The sequence below is a fragment of the Humulus lupulus genome, chromosome X, assembly GCF_963169125.1.
Source record: "Humulus lupulus chromosome X, drHumLupu1.1, whole genome shotgun sequence".
In the NCBI taxonomy this organism is placed as follows: domain Eukaryota; kingdom Viridiplantae; phylum Streptophyta; class Magnoliopsida; order Rosales; family Cannabaceae; genus Humulus; species Humulus lupulus.
Window position 1 is genome coordinate 157,828,045 of NC_084802.1, and position 8,763 is coordinate 157,836,807.

Consider the following 8,763-nt stretch of genomic DNA (forward strand, 5'->3'; position numbering starts at 1 on the left):
ATGTCAAATCCGCTTTTTTAAATGGATTTTTGAATGAAGAAGCTTATGTGGAACAACCCAAAGGGTTTGAGGATCCTTACTGTCCTAATCATGTTTTTAAATTGCAAAAAGCTTTGTATGGGTTGAAACAAGCCCCACGGGCTTGGTATGAGAGACTAACTCATTTTTTGGTCTCAAAGGGAAACAAGAGAGGGGGAGTAGACAAAACACTTTTTATCAAAATTGTTGATACAAATATTATGATAGCACAAATATATGTTGATGATTTAGTGTTTGGTTCCACTAATGATTCTCTAGTGCAGGTGTAACGCCCTACTACCTTAGAGGCGTTACTAAGTGAGTTTAAAATGTGCAATTAACTCGCTAAGCGAGGTTTTTAGAACAAAAGTGTGATTAAACAAAAAGACAAGGCTGTAATCTTTAAAAGTACTCCATTTCACTAAAAGTTCCAGTAGTTTAACATTTGGGATCCCAAAACGAGGTTTGTAAACTATTTACAACTCAAAATAGATACACAGTTGACAGATTATCAAAAACAGAGTTTAGTACAGCCATTTCTCAAAAATGCCCCCAACCAAGCAGTCGGGTAGGCCAAACATGTACGCGTCGCCCCCACGCTCTCCGTACTCATGGATGATTGACTTTCTCTTTGCCCTTACCTGCAACACAGAGCACCCGTGTGCCGAAGCCCAGCAAGAAAACTCATACAGCACACAACATATGCATATCATGCAATCATTATAACAGGTAACTCATATCTAGTCAAACAGTCCATAAGATTTAAACACATGTACGGCCATGCCATCCTAGAAGCGTTACCAAAGCCTGGGATCTCGGTCTTCATCGTAAGGATATCCCATGTATCCATTGGGGTCCCACCCTAACCACAAGCACTCCGTGTGCTAAGTGGTACTCCCGGCCCCATTGCCGTTCTCAGCCTTCACCGCTCTCGACCCCTTTGCCGTTCATTATGCTACAACCATATTTAGCATTCTCAAACAACAATCAAACGTATAATAGTTCATTTAAAGCTACATCCTAGCAATGATATATCTTCGGGCCGCGCCCTGTAGCAATACTATGGGCCAAGCCCTGCTCTACGAGTGCTACAGTTTTCTTACCTGTATCCCGAGCTTTCCGATGCACCAAGGCCACAAGCACGGTCCTCTACCACGAGCCTCTCCAAAATCCTAGTCACAACACATATAAAACATTTTTAATACTAACTAATCCCAAAACCACTTCCCGGGACCAATCCCGTACTCTCGGGACCCCTAATTCCCTAAAACAATGCATTGGAGCCATCCCCCGAGTCCCCGTGCAAAAGCCTAGAAACACAATTTTTGGCTGTCAAAAATGGCCTAGGGCTGCGGCACTCCCTTCAAGGGCCGCGGCACCCAGCGGCTTTCCCTCATCCTGATGCAACCTCACACCGCGGCGCCCAAGAACAGGGTCGCGGCGCTCCTTCGCGAACCCAGATTTCTGGGTTTTCCTCTGCGTTTTTCCCGAGCTAAAACCACTCCAAATCATCCCAAACAAGTACCTAAGCCCCAAGACCAATTCAAAACCCCAAATGAACCCTTAACAACCTATAAACATCACAAAGAAACTCAATCACACAATCACACCCAAAAATCCACACTTGAGTTTCAGATTTCAGAAGCTTAAACCAGTAGACCAGAAACTTAAACCAAAGCTTGAAAAACTTAAACCATGCTTCCAAATTCTTAAACCATATCAGATACGAAAATTCAAAGATGTTTAAAACTCTTACCTCAATCAATAACTCAGCTTGAACTCCCTCCAATCCCAGCTTTAAACCAAATTCCTCTTGATAAACTAGCTGAATTCTCATGCAAAACCAGCCATGGCTATCCTTTCAATTTTCATTCTTACCTTCTAAAATCAAACTTAAAACTTAACAAAACAGGGGATAAATTCTTACCTCTGAATAATCCTTGACCTGAGTTTGATTCCACACCCTTAAGCTCTTTACTAGCCTCAAAGAACTCAGCTCACTTCCTCTTCCACTTTGCCTTCTAGGTTTTTAGTTTTCCCTTTCCTTCTTGATTTCTCTAGCCCTCCAAAACTTGATTTCAGTCATACTTAGCATAAAGTATCGTGTATATCCATTTCCCTCAGCCAAAGATATCTAAACCTCTGCCAAAAGACCATCTTATCCCTCCATTAAAATCCCTTCCTAACTAAACCTCAAGGGCACTCTTGTCCTTTCACCTATATTACAATTCTACCATTTCTCCATCTGAATTTGTTACTCTCAGCAGTTACTAACGGTTACACAAGTTACCAGATTACCAGTTAACATTAACTCACAAGAACTAAATTTACAAAATCCCCAAAATACCCCTAGGCTCCTCCCGAGCCGGGTATTTAATCCCATTGTGACTTTTAAACTAATTAGCTCCTTAGGACCGTCTCGGTACGTGCATCACACTGATATCACCACACTCACGTGGTACAAATCACACAATACAATTATCGCATTTATGCCCTCAACGGGCTAAAATTACCAATTTACCCCTATCATACAAACGGGACCCACATGCACATTTACATCACCTAAAAATGCATTCTAATCACATACTTATTCAAATTCATTTATTAACATGTTAACTCATCCATTGCCCTCCAGGCACGCTAATCAAGGTCCTAAACCTTATTGGCAAATTGAGGTGCTACAATTATCCCCTCCTTACAAGAATTTCGTCCTCAAAATTACCTGAACAACTCGGGATGCCGCTCCCGCATATCAGACTCAAGCTCCCACGTCGCCTCTTAAACCTTGCTGTTCCTCCACAGCACTTTAACCAAGGCGATGGTCTTGCTCTGCAAGACTTTGTCCTTCCGATCAAGGGTCTGAACAGGCTTCTCCTGGTATGACAAACCCTGATCCAACTCTAGGTTCTCATAGCTCAACACGTGAGTAGTATCTGATACATATTTCCGAAGCATGGACACATGAAACACGTCATGAACCCCTGATAGAGCTGGAGGCATTGCTAACCTATAAGCCACCTCACCAACTCGTTCCAGAACCTCAAAGGGGCCAACAAACCTGGGACTCAGCTTGCCCCGAACATCGAACCGTTTTACTCCTCTCAGGGGCGAAACCCTGAGGAACACATGATCACCGACCTGAAACTCCACTTTTCTGCGTCTCAAATTTGAGTAACTCTTCTGGCAACTCTGGGAGGCGAGCATACGAGCTCTAATCTTTTCAATCGCCTCATTAGTCCTCTAAACCATCTCAGGACCTAGATACCTTCTCTCACCTGTTTCATCCCAGTGTATCGGTGACCTGCACTTCCTCCCATACAACATCTCATACGGAGCTACTCTGGCAGTTGCTTGATAGCTATTATTATACGAGAACTCAATCAATGGGAGATACTTACTCCAAGTTCCCCCAAAATCTAACACACAGGCTCGAAGCATGTCTTCCAGTATCTGAATTGTCCTCTCAGACTGCCCATCTGTCTGAGGATGGTAAGCGGTACTAAACCGTAGCTGTGTGCCCATTTCCTTCTGTAAGCTCTCCCAAAACTTGGAGGTGAAGGTGGGGTCTCTGTCGGATACTATCGACCTCGGAGCCCCATGAAGTCGGAGAATTTCCTTTACATAAAGCTCAGCATACTGCTCCACAGTATAAGTTGTTTTCACAGGTAAAAAGTGGGCAGACTTAGTATACCTGTCTACAATCACCCACACCGAATCATGCTAACCCACGGTCTTCGGTAATCCCACCACGAAGTCCATCGCAATATCCTCCCATTTCCACTCAAGAACTCCTAGAGGTTGTAGAAACCCTGTTGGCCTCTGATGTTCAGCCTTAATCTGTTGACAAGTTAGGCACCTTGCCACATAGTCTACCACATCCCTCTTCATGCCGGACCACCAGTACAAAACTTTCAACTCTTGGTACATCTTCGTAGTACCCGGGTGTAAAGAGTAGGGAGTGGTGTGAGACTCGTTTAGAATCTCTCGTCGAATATCTGGATCAATCGGAACACAAATCCGTCCTTTGTATCTCAGCAGGCCCATCTCTGAAATAGAGAAGTCCTTAATCGTTCCGGCTAGGACATTCTCCCTACGTTCAACCAACTGGGGATCCTTTCCCTGTGTTTCCTTAATCCTCTCAAGGAGTGTTGACTGAAGATTTATGTTGGCTAACCTACCAACCACTAGCTCTATACCTGCTCTGGCCATCTCCTCAACCAACCTGTCTGATATATGTCTTGAACTATACAACTGACCTGGGCCCTTCCGGCTCAATGCATCAGCCACAACATTAGCCTTTCCAGGATGATATAAAATGTCACAATCGTAATCCTTTACCAACTCTAGCCACCGCCTTTGGCGCATATTCAAGCCTTTCTGAGTAAAGAAATACTTTAAACTCTTGTGGTCAGTGTATATCTCGCACTTTTCACCATATAGATAATGTCTCCACACCTTAAGCGCGAATACCACTGCAGCCAACTCCAGATCATGTGTGGGATATCTTTGTTCGTACTCCTTTAACTGCCTTGATGCATAAGCTATTACTTTCCCAGCTTGCATCAACACACATCCCAAACCCTGTCTAGAAGCGTCACAGTAGACCACAAACTTCTCATTATCTGTCGGCAGGCTTAACACTGGTGCAGCAATTAACCGTTGCTTCAACTCCTTAAAGTTATTCTCACACTGATCTGTCCACACATACTTAGTCTTCTTCCTAGTCAGCTCTGTCAATGGGGTAGCAATTCTAGAGAATCCCTCTACAAACCGTCGGTAGTACCCTGCTAACCCAAGAAAGCTTCTGACCTGATAACTCTACAAAATAGAGTTATTTTACCATATTTTATATGCTAATTATGGCTTAGTTCTTGAGTTTTTAATTAACTTATTAAGTTTTTAAGTAATTTTAAATTTATTAGTCTTATTTTGATTTTATATAATTTTGTGTGTTTTTATAGTTATTTTGTTGTAACATATTGTAGTTAATTATTTGAATTAATGTGGTTTAGTTTGAGGTATAAAAAATGTTGTTTTAGTGAAACTAAATGTTCAATTAAATTAAGTTTTAATTAATATTTTCAATGAACTAATATGATTTATTTTATAATTGAAAATATTTGAATTTGATTTAATTTATGTTTCTTTTGTTAGGGATTTTGGTGTATTTTTGCTCTTGAAAAGCAAGCAAAATGAAGATAAAGAGTGGCTTTTTTGCTGAAAAAGAGATGGAAAATGGCATTTTTGAAATATGCCATAGCCAGCCCAACTCCAGGCCCACGCTAGAGCCCAGCAGCCTTCATCTCTCCAGGCCGTACGGACCCAGCCTTCAATCTCCTCTTCAGCCAAATGCCACGCCCAGCAGCTGAAGCTTCTCCACGCACGCCGCCTGTCCCAACATTCAGCTTCAGCCTCATCACTTCACCAGCCCACTAACCCCCAAGTCCCAAGCATCTCCCAGCGTGACTCCTCCTTGCCACGCACGCCGCCTGCCCCTTCCCAGGCCCAGCTCCATGGGCCTCCTGCCTCAACTTAGCATCACTCCATCATCAACCTGCCATTTTCCAGCAGCCCAAGCCCACGGCCTGCCTCCAAAAGCCCAGACGCCAGGCCCACGGTCCCCAGCAGCCTCCAACCTCTCTGCCGTACAGCCTCTTGAGCCCATAAAATTGCATTTTGTCCCCTATGACAAAAATGCCACATTTTTACCCATTTTCTACACACTTTTTACCCCAAAATCATCACCACTCCTATAATTTACCCATATTTACCATATTATTATTAATTTAATCAATTTACTTAATTTAAATTGATTATTTTAATAATCTCATTTTGGCTATAAATAAGGGTTTTGAAGACCATTTTGGGGTGCTTAATGTTTTGGTTACCATCTTTTTCTCTCATTTTCTCTCTACCATTCTCTCTTCCATTTGGGTTTTTCAAGAGCATTTTGCAAGTATGTATGTCATTTATTTTGTAATTTCTACTCTAGTTATGTGCTTCTAATCTTTTTCATAAGATTATTAAGATCATGATGAAGCAACTTGTAACTAGGTAATATTTATGTCGTATGTTGATTTCCCTTGTAATGCAACAAAGTCTATGGATTTTTCTTCTTCATAAATTTCTTTCATCTTAAATATCTTGTATTTTAGATTGTTAGAACATATTTACACTTTGTTCTTCATTAGTGCATAAACATAATATTCTTTGTGTAAGATGTGTCATTAAATTGTACACATCCATGCTTAGAACAAAAATATTATGTTTTCCCTTATAAATAATGTTCATTGATTTATTTGTTATTTCATTAGATTGATTTACACTAAATGCTTTGAAATTATAATTTTGAAAAGTGAAGAAAAATCCTATCTTTTTATAAGTAATTTGTGCTTAAAATTATAAATCTTTTTGGAAAATGATAGTTTAAATTGTTTTAACTATCACTAAAACTTGGGAATCAATATACTAATAAATATTATTAAACTTACATTTTGTGGATTCTAGTATCTTAATAATCTTTTCTTTTAACACTTATTGTCAACTTATTATCGCTTTATTTTTATTCTCTTAAATAGCTTTATTTGTCAATATTTTATTTTATGTTCATAATATTAAAACTCATCAATCTTTGGAGCTAGTTTAGAATTTATTACTTTTGATTTAAAATAGTTTTCTTTTTTTTATTTTAGACAACTCCTTTGGGTTCGACCTCGTGCTTACACGAAAACTATTCTATAAATACGATTCGTGCGCTTGCGAGTATAAATTTTTAAACATACCCGTTTTGGGTCCATCAAGTTTTTGGCGCCGTTGCCGGGGAGTTGCAAGAGAAAAGAAACGAAAATTATCTCAAGGTTAGTAAATTCTTCTACTAGTTATTTTAATTTTTGCACTTAAAAAAAAAAAACTAAAAAAATATATATCTATAAAAACTAAAAAAAAAAGATAAAAAGAAAATTTGGGACGATTCAACCACCCATAAAAAATATATATACTTATATTTCTATATTTATTGTTTTTTTTAGTTGACGGCACTTGTGCCTCCTATCTATCCTTTTAATTTTTATAGTCGATGGCACTTGTGCCTCCTAGTTTTGTTATAATTTTGTTGTAATTTTATTTCTTTTATATCTTTGTTAATTGACGGCACTTGTGCCTCTTAACATTTGTTGTAATTTTCTTTATTTATATTGTTGTAATTTTTATTTTATTTAATTTCCGCAAATTACTAGTTGATGGCAATTTTGCCTCCTAGCTAGTTGATGGCAATTTTGCCTCCTAGCTAGTTGATGGCAATTTTGCCTCCTAGTCTTCTATCTTATGTTTTAGTTGATGGCACTTGTGCCTCCTAATTTTTACCTTAATTTTGTTATGGTTGATGGCATGCTATGCCTCCCTACTCTTGCCTAAATTTTATTCTTATTTAATTTTGCCTTATTTTTCTTTACCTTTTATCATATTATTCTATAATTGTGAAAAATACTTGAAAAAAAAAAAAAAAAACCTAAATCTTGTCCTTTCACCATAAGCAATTTTTGCTTAAAGGAAATTTGAACAAAATTCTCAATCCGCCTCTACTAATTAACCTCGGGGAGTTGTTAGTAGTGCGCGAGTAAGTGGAATCAAATAGGCCTGGGGACAAGTAAACCATAAGAATTATATTGTTGTGAAATCTCTAAAAGTTTTAAGTATGCTCTGTGGTTGCGGTTTTAACTGATCTTCCACATCAGAAAATTGCTTGTTTGAGATTATCATTGTTGCCTTGTTTGTGAAAATTGTATGCATCATTGGGAACGTAACTCTAAAAAACGATTAGTAAAAAGACGTTTATCTTTGTTTGAAATTGAAAGTGTTCGTAAAAATTTGAGCATCATGGAACCTATTGCTAATCCTGTTGATGAAAATGTTGTGCCTGAAAAAACTTTGCTTGAATATTTTGCACCTATTTCATCTAATGCTCCTTCATGCATTGTTTTACCTACTACTTCTGCTACTCATTTTGAGCTTAAACCCGCAATCATTCAATTATTGCCATCTTTTTATGGGTTAGATAGAGAGGATCCTTACATGCATGTCAAAGATTTCTTAGAAATTTGCTCAACATTTAAATTTCAAAAAATTTCTGATGAGTCGGTCAAACTAAGATTGTTTCCTTTTTCATTAAAAGAGAAATCAAAAGCTTGGTTAAATTCCCTCCCCACGGGGTCTATAACTACATGGGATCAACTTTATAATAAATTCTTACTGAAATTTTTTCCTATGTCTAAAACTGATAGTCTAAGGAGAGAAATCTCCGAGTTTTTTCAAAAAGATAATGAAGAGTTTTATGAATGTTGGGAAATATTTAAAGATTTATTATTAAAATGTCCTCATCATGGTTTTGAAAAATGGAGACTTGTAAAATATTTTTATGATGGTTTGACTCCCTCTAATCGTCAAATGATTCAATCTATGCATATTGGAAATTTTTTAAAATTTCAAGGACAAGAGGCGTGGGACGCCCTTGAAGATTTATCTGTCAATTCACAACAATGGAATTATTTTGATCCTAGGTCTAGGTCAACTAATTCACCAAAAAGAGGAGGAAGGTATGAAGTAAAAGAAGAATTAGACTTAAGAACATCCTTAGACAAATTAGCGAGAAAAGTAGAAGCTTTAGCCATAAGCCAAACTATAAACTCTCAATTTCAACCTAGAAAAGATGTTTGTTCTATATGTTCTAGTCCTTGCCATAATGCCCAA

General features: G+C 38.4%; 1 non-coding gene across 1 annotated transcript; it reads right to left on the reverse strand.

Moving 5' to 3' along the window:
- Window positions 1-8,295: 8,295 nt before the first annotated feature.
- Window positions 8,296-8,402, reverse strand: LOC133807663 (small nucleolar RNA R71). The gene has a single exon (XR_009879564.1). It is a non-coding gene; the product is annotated as a small nucleolar RNA R71 (small nucleolar RNA).
- Between the last annotated feature and the right edge of the window lie 361 nt (window positions 8,403-8,763).